The sequence below is a fragment of the Synchiropus splendidus genome, chromosome 6, assembly GCF_027744825.2.
Source record: "Synchiropus splendidus isolate RoL2022-P1 chromosome 6, RoL_Sspl_1.0, whole genome shotgun sequence".
Lineage (NCBI taxonomy): Eukaryota > Metazoa > Chordata > Actinopteri > Syngnathiformes > Callionymidae > Synchiropus > Synchiropus splendidus.
Genome location: NC_071339.1, coordinates 22467162 through 22484260, shown reverse-complemented (window position 1 = coordinate 22484260; position 17099 = coordinate 22467162). Strand labels below are relative to the sequence as shown.

Here is a 17099-nt window from a genome sequence, read left to right as displayed (position 1 = left end):
GCAACACAAGATTTCAGTTAGGTTAAGATTTTCTTCCCTTTTGCTTGACACGGACGTTATAAAAAATAAAATCACCCTACTCGGGAGACTGACGGAAACTGCGATGGAAACCAGTACTCCTTATTATGCTCGTTCTCCTGCGCATACAAACACGGTCTCAGCCATGCATTCGGAAAAGGTTAATGTTTACGTCCACCGGCAGAGGGCGCTCACGCCATCCAACTGTACATCAACATGCCATAGCCATATTCGTAAAACGTGGTTCTATTTCATATGTGCTCCGCCCTCTAATGGCCTTCGCTATTGGTTAATCCACATCGAGGCACTGGCCTCGGCCTGAGACTTCGATTGATTGGCTCTCCGCCCAGGAAGGCACCACCCACCACGTATAACTCTCCCCTGCTCCCGCCGCTCTGCTCCTTTTTCCACTCAGCCTGCGACTACAACCATCGGGGTTAACATGGAGCGTTCCTGTTCGTCCTGCGCTGATTTTCTCGGTGAGTCCGACAAGCATGACGCCTACGTCGTCTGCTTGGGGCCTGAACACCTGAGACTGCTGGACTTGTGTCCCGCCTCCGTGGCTCTTCCAGGAGAAGAGCGGCGCAGGCGGGCGGGTCTAGCACGCTGGAAGGGAGTCGACCAGGAGTCGGCCTCTCTTCCACCTACTCAGCCTCCTCAGTCCGCTCCTAAACCACCTCCAGCGAAGATGGTTTTGGCGGACGTTACGGAGGAGGATGAGCGTCGTTTTTACGAGGAGGAGGTCCACCTCAAGATTTTCCCCCGACGACGACGACTTGGTGGTTGTGGACGAGGGCGAGAGTACTCCAGCGGGGCCTAGCCAGAGCAGGTACCCGATGGACGAAATGCCCCAACTTTTCCGCGAGGCAGCGGAGACCCTCGGAGTGTCCCTCCCTGTCCAGGCGGAACCAGAAGAGGAGGATTTCTCAGTGCCTTTGTACGCAAAGGCTGCGAAGAAGGCGTCCAGACCCTCAGCCACGGTTCCTAAAATGACCAGGCTTTGGGCCCACTCGACTAAAGACCTTCAGGCGCCCTTGACGATCAAGGTGCCGCCTAGGGGATATGCCGTGTATTCCACTGTGGAAGGCGTCGATCCCACCAGGGTGCTGCCACCTCTGGGGGACACGCTTGGATTTTGTCTGGCGCCCAACTCCTCTCTCTGGACTGACGGTAAGCAACGGCTCCCTGACGAGAAAGACCGTACTACCGCCACCTTCTTGGACCGGGCTTATGCGTGCGGTATGCACGTTCGGACCCTGGTGAACAACATGACCTTCCTGGCAGCTTCCATGGACAGGCTGTTGTTTGAAAAGGAATCCATACAAGGGGACGAGCTCCGGAGGATCCAGGTGTCGACGATCCCACGCTGCACATAAATCTGTTGGAGTTATTAGCGGTGGAGAAAGTGCTGGAACACTTTTCGCCGCGTCTGGAGGGTCATCACGTGATGGTCAGGTCAGACAACTCCACGACGGTTGCCTACATCAACCGCCGGGGGGGGGGTGAGAGCACCCTCTTTGCACAGAGTGGCGGCTCGCATTCTTCTGTGGGTGGCCTCTCATCTATTATCTCTGAGAGCACGTCACGTTCCAGGTGTGCTGAACGTGGACGCGGACAGAATGTCCAGAGGAGGCGTGTCGGCGGAAGAGTGGGGTCTCGTGCCACACGTGACAGAAGCAGTCTGGGTTCGCTTCGGGGTTCCGGAGAGCCAATCAATCAATGTCTCAGGCTGAGGCCAGTGCCTCGATTTGGATTAACCAATAGCGAAGGCCGTTAGAGGGCTGCGCACATATTCATAGAACCTGGGTTACGTGAGTAACCATCATTTTTCATGGCAAGGCGAAACTCAATGAAGACCTAAATGGAGTCAAAGAAAAATTAGGCATGGCCGTTATAAATATTTAGTTTCCTCCAGTTTTTAAAATATGTAACCAACTTCAAATCAAGAAGTGAACAAAAGACAAAATGAAAGCATGTTGCCATATTCAACCAAAGAATTATTTTGTAAATTTTCCTTGTTAAACCATCATAGTCGAAATGATCTTGTCATAAAAAGAATAAACACCCTCTGTTCTTTATTAGCAACCAGTTTATTCAGGACGAACATCACCACTGATGCTGGAAGCAGGACAATTATGTTAAACTGTCTGGGAAAGACATACATTATTCATTTCATCTTCCAAAAGCGACGCATTATTTGCTTGTTGAATAAAAGACCGTACAATCATTTCAACTCATCTTCAAGTCCAAAAATCGTTACAGATTTGCCAATCTGTTTTAGATTTGAAACGATCAGGAAACAATGAACAACATACCAGCACAAACATACAGTTACATTGATATTGAAAGCTGATTTTTTTTTCCTGAAAATGGTCCAAAACTGGAACAAAAGCGGTAAAGTTGAATTTTTGGACCGAGTGGAAGCAAAAAATAAAGGGGCCAGCAATATGTCTGACGGTGCAGTGAGCTATGAGCTGTGCTAAAAGGGCCATTGCAAAGCACGTACGCTTCTATTTGATGAGGTGTAGAAAGTCATGCAAACCAAACAACCACTTGTAAGTTCTGTTTTGGATGTTTCACAATGCCACCACATTGAAAATATGTATTGCGTGGTGCTAAACTACTCCCATCTGCAGCACCAGATGTCTGGCCTAAAGAGTTTCCATTTACTTACACTTTCTTTTATAGTGTCAGCATCCAATTGCGTTTTGATTTACAGATGGGATATTTTATGTGGACAACGATTTGATCAGGAAAAACAAAGGGAATTCAACAGAGGAAAAAAAGCAGTAATGTCACTAAAACATCAGGGAAGTGTCGGTGGTTCAGACTTGGGCATGTGTCGTGGTGCAGCAACTCAATAGCATTCAAGGGCAGCGCTAGCAGCGCTAACCTTTTCCAATAGCTTTTTCTCTCCAGGTAAATTTGCACACTCATGTGTAAATCAGCAGCAGATTGTGTTTTCCCTCCCAGGGCCTGAAATCAGCGGGTTTAGTCTTTAGACAAGCAATAAATGTTTAGCAATTCTGTTGGCGGAAAGTGACATTGACCTTCTTGCGATCTGTGAACACACATCAATATCAAGCTGGTTAGATGAAAACTCATTAGTTCCTCATTTCAGCGTGTAGATTTTGTGTGTGCGGTGTTGGACCTCGCACCTGAGTGTTTCTTCTGTAAAGAATCGACTCATGTTTTGTCTGTTGTTCATGTATCAGCCTGGTGGTGTTCGTAATTCATCCCTTCTTCATAACGTACGGTATCTCCAAACTGTTATTGCTGCTGTGACCACTAGGAGCCACTGTGGCGTCATTTATCGCTGAAGAAAGTTGTCATGAGCACGTTTTCCCTGGGTCATTTTCATGTTTGAAATAACTCCTCATTTCATCGTTAGGTCCATTCCTGTATGTCAAATAAACATATCAATAGCACGTATCAACAAAAAACATATCAATAGCACATAGTATGACTTCATCATACAAAATGAGTAAAATATCTTTACTTAGAAAAAAAAAAAATTCCTTGAAAAAAAAAAGAAGCAATAAAAAACAATTTATTTTAATGTAATTGAAGAGAAAACATTCCAGCATGGACTCCACAAGGTTTCTATAATTGCTGAATGTTGGGGCAGGCATGCAACAAAAATAAATAAATAAATACACCAGAGCTTGACCGTTTCAGATACCGTTTCAGTTTTCCTCAAATTCAGTTATTCTGCAAATTGAATGTCATCTGAAGTGGGATCAAGGAGGTTTTTAGGGTGGAAGGAGGTTTTACACAATTTCCCCTGGGATTAATAAAGATTTCTATTTTCTGCCTCCAGCATTAAACGATATAATGCATGATTACGAAACGGTAAATGTATTTAAATTACCAACACAACACCTACAAATGGCAGACTAAAGACTTTTTGGGGTGAAAAACCCTTGTTTTGTGGAACCTCATGTTGTCCGTTATCATAAATCTTTGTAGCGCTAATAACATTTTCACTCGAAAGACTTTTATTGCTCGGACTGTGATTCCATTTCACTGAGAAAATGCTGTGCGAGTCTGAGTGTCTCGAAATAAAATATTGCCTCGTGGACACAGCGGCGTTTTATGTCTCTTATTGCAGCTAGAACAAGCTCTGGAGGTCATGCGGTCACACCTGAGCCTGGGATGTGTCTCAGAGGTTTATGCAGCTCATATTTGGAGCATATGGTCAATCGGCTGGCCCTGCTGGCCTGACTCATCTGTGGCATCTGTGATGAAAATGACTCTGTTATCCATCATCTATCTTGTAGGAGGATTAACCAGCTGCAGACACATTTTCATTTTGATCCACTGATAGGTAAATTCACAGGCAACTTGTTTATGAACATTACCTACCTACCCTTATAAACACCTCCAATTAAATTGCATCCTCCACCCCGCCCAGTCCACCTAGTGCCTACTGAACAAGTGCTCCATGTGCCAGGTGCACTGTCCTCTCCCTATTCTGATCTCACAGATGCAGTGCATCAAGTGACGGACAGCGACAGGAATCGGACCGGATAACAAGGGCCATCAAGGATCACAGCTCTGTCCTTCTCGAGCCTGACATCTGACCATCAGCCACATCGAATCTGTGCGCCACGTGGTCATGGCAATCTGTTCTGTGTCAGTGGGAGGCAGCAAGGCTGAGTGTGGTGTACCAAGTTCGTTATTTCACCCACCCTGGTAGTGTGAAATTACATGGTGGTACTTCCTGCTTGGTTATTTTTAGCAACAGCTGTGTGAATGTTCCTGAATTCATTTTGATATTTTTGATTTTTTGTGCTTCTTGTACTTTGTATGATCTGGCGCATTAAATGTTTGACAAAACAAAAGATATGTCTGAAAACTGCACAATCAGATTTACAACTTTATGTATTCAACGGCTGACAAAAATAATGGTGCCTTCCCACTCAGTGGAAATAAATAAAATCCTTTTCAGCTAGAGTCTGTTCAGTACAGCCCACTCCAGATGTGCCTTCTGTTTTGTTATGCATTCATCAGCTGTCCAACCAGGAAAACCGTGACTGGAAAGCTCAGGTATCATTGGCATTGTTTTAATGAGAGGTAGTCTGTACATGTCTCCAGCATACAGACAGAAACAAGATAGAAAATGCCTGATCCCTATTTTTTTTTAGATATTTATATAGAAGATATTTAGCAATTATTGTCACTACATGTAGTAAACACATACACTCAACTAGGTGAAGGAAAATATCATATCGTGGAAATCTGCGTAACAATAAGGTTGAGTGATAGATTTGGGAACACATAAAATATTAATAAACTATTTGCTTTTTTTTTAATTTACAGTTAATACATGATATTCATGGTGTTGTTTAGAACAGGTTCCAGGGTAAAATCTAGTATCAGCAACACTAATCAATACTTTTTAATGATAAATTACTGGTTAATATACCACTAGTACATACACAATAAGTTTTTTAGAGTCATGTTCCCTAATCTAAAGTGTGAGCATTTAAACGTATGAGACCAGCCTCCTTGTGTTGAGTGGCGTTTAGAGGACTGTTTCCTGCGTCTGCAGCGCTAAAACTGGTTGTATTCATGTTGTGATTTATTGAATGAAAATGCTGTTTAAAGGATGACTCCCTGAGGCATCCGTGAATAAAATAATATAAGACACGGGACATTTTTATAATGCATTTCTAATTGTTTTATTTCATATCTAATTGGCTTGTTGTCCTCTTTAACCTCAACCTTCCGCATTCTTCCACCCTGCCTGCACTCCCCTCTTCACTTCCAGCCATTACTCGGAATGACTGATCCTGAGCCACAGATGTAGAAGAAAAGTACTTTTTATGTTTGAAAAGTATCAAGCCCTTTAGTAGTTGGAAGAAGCTGTATTTGAAAATGACATTCATAATAATCTAGTTTAAAAATTCGTTAATAATTATGTCTATTTTGCTCATGCAACCAATTTCATGAACGCTATAAGCTAATGACACAGAATGGTGGAGTGAGTTAATTGACTATTATGAGAGTTGCCTTCTTGACAGGTGAAGAAAAGTTTGATTGGTGGAGAAGCCAATTAAAAGGAACAACGCAGAAAGCTGCTTTATGAACAGCATTCAGAACTTTAAGAACTTGTTCTAGCAAAAGTTTATACAGCAATTAACAGTTTCTCTGCCACTTCAGTTTAATGAGAAGCAGTGAAGGGCGGGGAGTGAGTGTGTGCGTCTGTTAGTCACGCACGCTGCCGTGGCATTAGCTGGTAATGACTGACACCAACAAATCACATGTGCGCAGAACTTCCTTACAGAATAATTAGCATTATGTATCCATGAAATGAGCGACGTCTGGGGGCAGGAGATTATGCTCCACTGGCTGGTCGTTTTCACTGGGATTTGTACTAGTGACTGGAATTAACGTGGCTTAAATTCTCTCCGCCCCATAGCTAATTGAAACAAGTAATCTCTGGGGTTTGCTGTGCACGCCGGGTTGAGGAGGGACGGGGCAGAGAGGCGTGTGATCCTGAGAGGGGACATATTCGTCACAAACGCAGTGCAGAAAGCCTCTCGGTGCAGCTTCACAGTTTAATGAGTCCGTTTAGAAATGGAATGCTTGTGCATTTGACAGATGTGAGGTGTTTGTTTGGGATGAAATGAATCTGTGTTAAAAACTCTGTTCAATAATGTGTGCAAATTGTCTCTCTGATTCCTCATTTTTGCAGCGCTTGTAACGTCCCCAGACAGCTCAACGTGCTGTCAGTCTCATAGCTGGATTTGGTCCATGAATATTCAGGAGCTCAGCTGCCTCCGAGGCCCACAGAGACGTGGGACACACACCCAGACCCCTCCACCCTTTGTATCTCGCTCAAACACACACATCCCTTTGATGCGGTTCGAGTCAACCCAACGCTCCACAGGTGTGACCCACTCCGACCAAAGAAATCCTGTATACACTATTATTTTTTACGTTGCAAATATATGGACAAAGACAGTGTGTAGGGAGGATAAGAAGAGAACGCGGTAAGGGTGGAATCAGATTCAGTGGAGTGAGAGATGTGTTGACATTACAAAGGACTCTCTTCATGAAATGAAAGTTCAGCTGACAGAGGGCACTGGGGCAGCATTTTGGCCAGGGTGGGTAACTCTTAAAAGTTTTAGGAGCCGGTGAAGAGAATCACAGATGTGTGAAGTCTTCATAGGTCCTTTGGATTGAAGTGAACATTGTTAGAAGTAACTTTACCTCAACACAGGAAAAAAAGGTTGACTAACTGTTACCAAAAATAAAAACGTTTGAAAGGCTAGAAAATCATGAAGAAAAGATGAAGAATATGGAGAAAAATATGCAAAGGTTTTTCAAAGATGGATCACTGCCTTGAAAGTTATAGTGAGAAGTTCTCTTGCACAACAGAGCCTGGGAGTAGAACTCTCTTTGACTCAGGAGCCAAGATACTGTCGAAGTGTCTTCAGGAGTCTCTAAAAGTTCAGTCCTGGTGGTCCTTCTTTACAGGTTTTCCTCAGTGAGGAGACCCCAGTCCTGAACAGGGTCAATATCGAGATAAGATAAGACACTGTGGACGGGGGCCCACGTTTGACTAGAGTGAATCAATGTGCTCCTCATGGTGGTTAATATACAGTCAGGTTAAAACCACATTATAGAGACATTATGATGGTGAAACATCATTTACAAAACGATGTACTGTCCTACTGTCCTTAACGTTTACATTTAATTCGATAAAAAAAAGAAAACAATGGCAATGTGAATAAAATCTAGCATTGCCGTTCTGTGTTTGACTACACTGACCTTGTCCTCTGACTTCCATGTCTTCATTGAGAAAAAGGTTTTCTTTAGCAGTCTTCTCAATGAAAAGTGTTGTACTCACTCATAATACTAAAACACTGTCTCAGTCACGCAACTTCAATTAGAAATTTAATTTGTTTTGCTTAACTGATGCAGTACAATATGGGCCCCATAACGGTGACATTGTAAAACATAAACATTGGCTGAATTACAATGAAATTGTTTTGGAACTTGAGTTTAAAAAGAAAAGTTTTATGCAATGTCAAGACAAACATCTAATCTAGTGTCTGTTCTTTTTAGTAATATGGGGGAATATACTTAAAACTAAACGTGATCTACAGCTGAAATGATGACACATTTTAAAACAAAGACACAACTGAAAAATCATCGCTCTACTCAGCACTATCTAACACACTGTTGCATCTCAGAATATTGCTCCAAGCTGGCGGCATGTCAGGATGCAGACACAGCAGGAAACAATTCATGGGAAGAGCACCATGATGAATTCTCATTCTGATATATGGCAGGTTACATCAATGCCTTGGTATGGGATGTGTAAAGTTTCTTTGTGGAGTGGAAACTGACAACTTTTGAAGGTTAATGGGCAAAAGATGGATTCATCAATCATATTAACGCCTCAAATAATAACACTGCACGCCTCGTTTGAAGCTAATTTCTTGACTAATTTTTTTGTCTGTGGAAATATTGAACACATACAGTGAAGGCAGAGCTGCACCTAATTTCACAGGCTTTGTAGAAAATTGCAGTTAATGACTGACATGGAAATCGCCTCGACTATCATCCGAGCACAGTGTGGAGTGGCTCATGAGCTGAAGGGGGCAGTACACTCACGCTTGGGCTTCAATGAAAGAGCTCGGAGGCTCCATTCGGTCCAGCAACAGGCAGGATGGGCAACATGTCCTGGCTACAACACTGGAACAGAAATACACGGGAGACTTGTTGTGCTTGTGCCCCTGTCGTGTTACTTGGAAAGTACGGATTGCTGTCATACCATGTAATCTCACGATTCTGCAGTTGCTCACTGTATATGAACATTTATGTTAAGATGAACGTGCAGGAATAAAATTGTTCATCCTTTATTATGATTTTTTTTCAACTGTGGGATGTATATTTTTGTACTATATCTCACTATAAGGACTTATGTAACACAATTCATTCATTCTGAATATTATAAACACAAGGACGGGAAATAACACTCATTCATTTTGCCGGTAACACAGTGTGAACGTTGCTGCGGAAAGAGTTTGTGTTCATGTAAGAACAAGTGAAGGAACAAACAGAGATTTAAGATCCACGCTGCCATCTATCTACAACCATAATGACGAACTGAAGAGCGTTCCTCAGAAGCCACTGTTTGAAAAGAAGACCCTATAACAAGTGCCCCAGTAGTAATAGTCTAAGAAGTGGAGGAAGGCATTTTGATTTTATTGTCCGGCATTCAGTAAAGAGGGAGCTGAGTGGAAACTTCAGAAACGAAATGAAGCACTGCGCTCTCATTGGTAAGGGATCTAATCTCCCACCTGACATCCCCACTGAGAACTATGGCTATGCAATTAGAGGAGCTGATCCTCATCCCAGCTGCATTGAGTGCTGCACCAGAACATATAGTACTTGACTGGAATTTATCCTTCCATCAATACCTCCATGATGTGATCCATTAGGCGACAAGCTCTGTTTCTTAACGTGTCACGCTCGTCACGCTGGACGCGCCACAGCACGTGGACGGTCTCAGAGGCGTCACAATTGAAATCTCTGTCTGCGATAGACGGTGTCAGGAGTATGATTCGATGTTTTAAGTGATATTTGGGGGCTCCAGCGTCACTTACAATGAGCACACCCGTTAAGTTGATCAATTCAGAACCAGCATGCTGATGCGGCGTTCAAATGTGGACAAAAAGGCAAAAAGAGAGAATCAATGGATGATTGCGCACTCGGCATCGCGTTGGAACACCACAACATGCTGTAATCTGGCATTCACACCTTCCTCCTGCATTCATTGATGCTGCATTTCCCTCCAGATAAAGGCGGTGTGGCGCGATGCGTTCAACATCAATCACAGCGCCTCGTCCATCAGCGGGAAAGTGCGCTCTCTCCGGCTGTGGGAATCGCGCTCACTCGCTTCGTGATCTGCTCTGAATAACACGCCTGTGTCATCGCAGGAAATGAACGATCATTTATTGGCCATTGGCTCAGACCTTAAAGTTGGTTGTTGTTGACTTTTCAGCACCACTTCTACGTGGACAGCGCTCGCACAGCTTGTCTCGGATCTGACGCGACGTGGATTTCTGTTGGATTTAACTCCTTTTGGACACCTATCGCTGCGATTACGTCCATTTCTGCGGATATGCTTGACTTGTCACACAAAAGAGGTAAGAAAACGTGGAAAATTCATCACAGACGACCAAAATTTCGAAAACCTTTTGCGAGGGAAAGAGCGTAAACGCAATTCGTGACACAACATGTTGTTTCAAAAGTCCATCTGCGTGTGTGTTGGCTGGAATAAGCAACGCCCTGGACTGCATTGATCCTTTTACGCGCTAAGACGCAGCGCTTGTGGGATGATTCGAGTGTTGCTGTGCTGCAGATGCCTTCAAAGAATCACCAAATCTGTAGAATCTTAAACTCAGACATGCAAAAAGCACCCTAAAAGAGGAAATATTACACACCCACTGTCTTGTCTATTTGTGCCTGACAAGGGAAGACGCTCGCCGGCTGGGTGGTGCGGGGCTGTGTGAGACCAGAGTGGAGGGTGGGGGATATTGTCAGTCAGCGCGCTGGGCAGATGTGCAGCCCCCTCGGCAGAGACAGCCACAGACACAGCGGTGTTGAGCGACTGTTGAACCCCAGAGCAAACTTCACCAAGCTGCTCATGCGTGAATCTTTGTTAATTCAAGGCCATTGTGTTGTTGACGGAGATGCGTGTTATGCCTAATTGCACTGCAAACTCTTTTTTTATTTCCCCTCTGTGCTCATTAAATCGAGACTGAGAGTCGTGGTCAGGGACCTAAAGGCATGCAACAATACCTTAGCGTCCTTTTTGGACTGCTCTCTTCCTACTCCAGAGATAGGCTTTTGTGCAACCGCAGGACTTGAACTGATGACGTTTCCCCATAAACAGCAACGTGAAAATCATTCGTTATCAATAAATAAAACAGTCACTTAATTTAGAAAATTATTTATATTAGCTTTCCAAATGAAGAGGAAGGAAAAAACCTAGTGCCAATAGAAAAATCTCAAAATAACCCAAATCATGACAACTACAACAAATCATGACAATATTATTCAAACAAACTGAATATGTGAGTTAAAAAAAGAACAGTTGGTGATAGTATGTGACCTGGATCTACTTGAGCCGTATGGCCTGGAGCAGCTGTGAGAACATCGAGGAAGTCTGTGGAGAGCATCTAGTGTCACAGGGTGAGCAGGGCCAGTCTTCACGAGAAGTAGACACGACTCTGTCAGATTCAGAAGGTGTGCAGAAAGACAACCTGCCAACCTGAAAAGTAAAAGTCATCGTAGTCGTGGAAGGCAAGTCAGTGAGTTGCAGAAGACGTGTTCAGTGAGAGGGGAGAGCCCAGGACAGAAGCTTGAGGTGAATTCTGACGCCGATCTTCCAAAAGCCTGCCTTTGCTGCATCAAAAACATCCATTTTTCACTATGCATCATGACTGCGCAACAATAACCACTTGTTGATCCTCAAACTCACAAATTCAGATAGCTTTTTTGATCGTTGCCTCAGAAGGACATTCGACTCATGCACATGGTGTTCTGAAATGTAAACAAAAAAGTAAATGAAAAGTGACTTCTGTCTTCCAAAAGCATGTGTTGAGATGAGAAGATGAGAAAAGCTCTTGATACCGAACAGGGGTAAAACGTACATCAGTCACTGATCTAATGTCATCACTGTAATTTATAAAAATGAAGGAATGTAAATAGACATGAAAGCGTTGCTTTATTCGTTCAAACCTCCGAGATTGATCTTCTCCTGCACAATTGTTCAGAATTGGTTCACTTGAGTTGTATTATACCCACTTGAACGGTGTAGGTGTGTGCACCAGCCAGTGCAGCAGCCAACCGAGACGCATTAGAGAATTGAAAAAGGGAAAAAAAAAGGGTATCTGATGCACAAAGTCGGCATCGTGTTAATACTGCTTCCATTTTCGGCCGCTCCCTGAGGCCTTTTTGTGCGGACAGGAATGAGCTTTGTGCGATCCTTCTCTCATGCCTTCAATTGATGGTGGGTGGGCTGGTTTGATTGCTGCCAAATTTGCCATTGTCTGCATTCCCTCTGAACTTACAGCCAGGAGGGGAAATGTTCCTCAGCTGAGTGGGTAATTACCTAAATGGCCTGACTCAGCAGAATATTTTTTTTTAATTCATTCCCATCCGTCCTGCGAGCTCCCAACAGGCGGAATGCTCTAAATGAACGTGGGGCTCGCTGGAATGTTCCTCACCACGGATGTGAAGAGTGATCATGGAAGTAGATGGATTATTGGGGCGATTAGCGACAGATGCAGGAGATTGAAATGAAAGGAGGTGCCATTAAAAGAGGGGAGGGGCGGAGACCACACAGAAGGAGAAGATTAAGACGGCTCAATCATTCAGCCAAAATGAGGCATGTTTGCTTTCAAGGTCTTGCTGTAAGGAGACTGTGGGGCGTACCATTCCAAATATCAAGGGCATTGTTGCTGGCTCCCTTTAAATCTGGATGATTGTCCGTCCGGCAGCCAGAATCGCAGGAGATTTACTCATTGTACTGTTGTGGAGCAGTGTCACATTCAGGCATACTGTGATCGAAATTCGTCAATGCTATATGTATGTGGGTCCTATAAAATCACCTTTTATTTTATTTTGCTGTTTTTATTTACATTAAGTGAGTCGACTACACAACTGTTTCTCCAGTGCTGTACCACACTGTACTTTTAGATTATTAGAAGAGATTGCATGTCCTGTATTTGTGCCCCGCGCTTATTTGGGGACCTTTCCAGGGTGTCCCCAGTCCTGTGGCTGAAACACTCCAATCTCTAGCATTAGCTAGGGATGTTAGTTTTGTCCTGTAAGTACAGGGAGGAAAAAAAAAACTCTCCTAAAAAAAAAATCCAGATCACTAGATCAGTGATGGCTGACTAATAAATTCATCCAAATCCGAAAGGAGTGTTGTCATATCACTAAAATCCATAAGTTCAGTGGACAGATGAGGCGCTGCTACTGGCCTCCCCCCCCGCCCCGAGAGCTTTCGGGAGAAATATGGTGTAGATTGAGGATGGTGAGAAGCGCAGAGCTTATTCAAACACCCTAAGATTTACTCTCCCCTGCTTTGCTTGGCTTATCTTGTCTCCTGAGTTAGTTCCCCAATGCCGACTCAGCATAAGAGCCGGGTTTCCTGCCTCTTTAATAAGTGGCAGGCTGGAGAGTGGGAGATACAGATGCACTGCCTCATTACGTGTTTATTAACACAGCACAACACAGCACCGTCCTGCAGATTAGTGCACCCCTGATGAATCCTTCTTTACATTCAGATTCACTTGTAATGAGCGTATCACGTTGACTTGATGAAAACCACAATGATCAAAGTGACTGAAATCAGTCCAGGAGTGTGGATAGAGGAGGCAGTGTTTGTGGGGCTGGGGGAGGGGAGGGGTGGACTGGGGGGTTGATTCTCTTCTGCAGAGAGACTCTCAAGTATCCTTCACCGTGGCCACCGCTGCAACAGTGCAATAAACAAACGGGCAGTAGATCCCAGTACAGACCTGCGGTAAAATTCCCAGAAGACCCCTGTTGTTCCTCTCGCCGAGGCTTTTGCTGGAAATGGGAAATGTGTTTGTGTGTGTGTGTGTGTGTGTGTGTGTGCAGCATACGGAGCGCTGGCTGCAGCTTCATTCTCCTCCCGGCTGATGCCATCTGCTCGCTGGGGAGGATTCCCAAACACCAGACACCTCAGCTTTATCTACAAACTTCCATTGTATGCCGACGAAGCACAAATAAACTGTGTGTCTAACTGGCTAACAAGGGGGTCTGTGAGGAGTCGCAGAAGCAGTGAGAGGGAATTCATAGGACAGAAGTGCCATGATGTAGGGACTGGACGCTGAGTCGGCGATTTTCGTTGGCACTGACTATAAAAAGACACAATCAGAAATGAGAGGGACACCTGATGTTTGGTGACAGGAGGACAGGTGGCTTAGACACAGGGAGAGGAGCGACAATGCTGGAGAAGAATGTTGGAGTTGGAGATACTTGGAGCAAGTCTAGCAACCTCAATGATCTTTGGTCTTTGTCCTGTTGAAGCAGACATGTATGGAATCAGATTTGGGTCAATAATAATCAAAGAAAACCTTTCGCATTGCAAACAAAAAAAATTTGATTTTGAAAAAAAATTGCAACTCAAATAAAAAAATTATACATTTTTTATAGGAATGCATTACTTTCAATGCAAATCTCCTTTTTTACATTTGTGCTGATCATTTTTTTTGTTTACAGTTCTCAACACTGATTTTTTGCTTACGAGTTTCGACCCAAACGTCTCGCGTGGGTGTGCCGTGTGAGGAATGCGTCCTCATTGGCTAACTCGATTTTGGGTGACAGCTCTGTGCACCGAATGTTGTTCCAACATGAAGGAATCCTCCATCGACCAGTCTTCTTGTACTCCAAGTGTAAGTATCAAATACATTGTATATGGTGTGTTTTATACATGACATTTTAGTTTAGCAACTACCTGCTTGTAACACCATATATAACGTATTTGATACTTAAATGCAACAATATGCAAATGAGAACGCTGGCATCAAGAGCAAAAGTCTGTAAGCAAAAGAAATGATCAGCACAAATGTAAAAAAAGGAGATTTTCAATGAAAGTAATGCGTTACTTATATAAAAATATCTACATATTTTTTCCAATTCTTTTTTTCCAATTTTTTTTCAAAATCTATTGCGATGTAAAAAATGAAGCCTGCTTGAATAACATGGCAGACCTAATTTGGCAAATACTTTTGCAATACATTATGAATATACACACACACAAAAAAAAAATTGAGAATTTTTTTTGTATCACATCATAGTCAGTCCCATTCACTTTCCAATGCGGAATTAACGTCTGCAATATTCTGACCTTTAGTCAGTGGAGTTGATTCTGTCGTGAACATCCAGGCTGAAATCCTAGTTAATGCAGAGAACAGTGATGAGGAGATCAGAGTCTTGCTCAAGGACGAGTCAGCACAAGGCAGGAGGAGGGGAGAAGAGGACTCCCCGTCTTTTGATGCTGACATGTAGTGCAGCGTTGTGTTCTCGTCATCAAGAGCAATTAAAGGTCGCCGCGTGGCTTCGGGACACAACGCTGACGCTGGAACTGAAGCGGAAACGTTTTAAAATTAAGACCTTTGGTATCCTCAAGGGTTCAGTGAACTAATCAACCTTGAAATATTAAAAAGTTTGAGTAATATGCAGGAACAGAGAACTGTAACCAACCTGGCTACAGGAAGTCCTGCAAGCTCTTGTATGCATGACTCAGCCACAAGGGGGCACATGTATTGAATGTCCTCTTTAGCTTGTTTATTTGTCCCTCTGAATAACAAGACGAAGTGACGCCAACTTCTGATAACAAGGGCCTTGAAAATCTAAGCATCAATAGGTGGGCATGGTGAGGCTCACAGGCCGTAATGGTCCCTTCCATTTCCATCTGGGATCATGGACAAAGTTTATACAGTATACAAGTACACAGGCTCTTTTTTCACATTTTTATTTTTTTAGAATGAAAAGAAAAGTTTCTTCTTCTCATCGCTTCTCATCCGTCTTGGTATATATACTTGTATCTTACAGAGTGTTTATTTGGCATGCATTGCTTGATTCCAGCACCCTCAGAACCTTTTTTTTTTTTTTAAAGAAAGTAGTTTCGCAACTACCTGCAGTGATAAAAATACTCTTCCTCAGCAGAAATTGCGATGTAAAATGATTCTTCTCTTTCCCAGCACCTTAAATGCATCTTATATTGCATGCAGAGTGGAGATGTAGTCGAAAAGAGAGCTGTTGCTTATCGCCAACTGTTGCCTGTTATTCTGCAAAATCTCACCTGTGATTTCCCGTTGTATATTCGCCGTGCTTGAGTCATGTTTGCAGATCCCCAAGCTGCAGCTGTGTTGAACCTGCATAATGAAATAGTAAAAGAGAGGATGCTGTCAGAGAGAAGCTATTCATGTTTCCAGGTGCTGAGTTTTTACTCTGCCTCGTCTTTTTCACACATTTTTATTTATTTATTTATTTTTGCAGAAAATGTGAGGGTGCTTCGGCTCCGCTCCGCCACAGAGGTGGGTGTAACAACGCAGACGTGCGAGTCCACAGAGGACACATCCCATAATACTTAAAGTCATATCCACCCTCAAATGAATCGACTGTCATTCCTTAGGGCTCTAAATATCAAATTAAAAGAGACTGTGTTATGAACCAATTGGAGCATCATCCCTTTGTCATGGCAATGCTGCACGGTGACCCAGAAATCTTCGGCTGAGTAAGAGCACTTAACCCTTGACTTGCTGTTGCATGTATAAGAAACCCAGTGTTAAAAGGCTGCATGGTGGGAACAGAATGAGCTCGGAATGTAAGTACAGATGGGAGGTGTCATGAAGAACAGAAACAGAAAGCAGTAGTTGAATCCTATTGGTGGATTCAATTTTTGCCGGGGTTGAGGGTTACTCTTGTATACTTGTGAATAAAACAGTGTTGATATGAAATCCAAATGTCTTTTTTATTGTTAATTTAGTTGATATAGATAAAATTAAATGCATAAAGGAACAAATTGTGTTTTAGACATCCACCATTCATTTCCATGAACATTGCTATTTTTACTCAATATTTTTGTCTCCCTATTATTTTATCTGCATAATTCAATATCAGAATTAGGGTTGGATTACAATTTGTAATTGCACTAAAGCTGAATTAACTTGCAATTATGGGCAAATTAATCACACCTTTCGGAAGTAACATCCGACTTATGACCACCTGTGTGAGAGTGAGATGCTGGGATACTGTGCTAGCGTAACTGTCGTACGCAATGCCGGCTGGCTGCCATAATTGTTTTACACGTTGCCAGGCTGCAATGTGTTGCGGTGCCAGACATTGAATGAAAAAAAATAAGCATCTGCTGGCCGTGGTCGTAAGTACGAGTGGACAAAGTCGATCAGGCTGTAAGTCAGATGTAACTTTGTAAATTTGAATGTACAGCATATATATATATATATATATATATATATATATATATATATATATATATATATATATATATATATATATATATA

General features: G+C 43.1%; 1 protein-coding gene across 1 annotated transcript in view; it reads left to right on the top strand.

Moving 5' to 3' along the window:
* Positions 1-9836: 9836 nt before the first annotated feature.
* The window catches only part of LOC128760195 (metabotropic glutamate receptor 4-like), a 205206-nt gene continuing 197943 nt past the window's right edge, over positions 9837-17099 (top strand). Inside the window, exon 1 of the mRNA XM_053867297.1 lies at positions 9837-10184. The gene's annotated coding sequence lies outside the window, so the exon portion shown is untranslated. The remainder of the gene's footprint in view (positions 10185-17099) is intronic.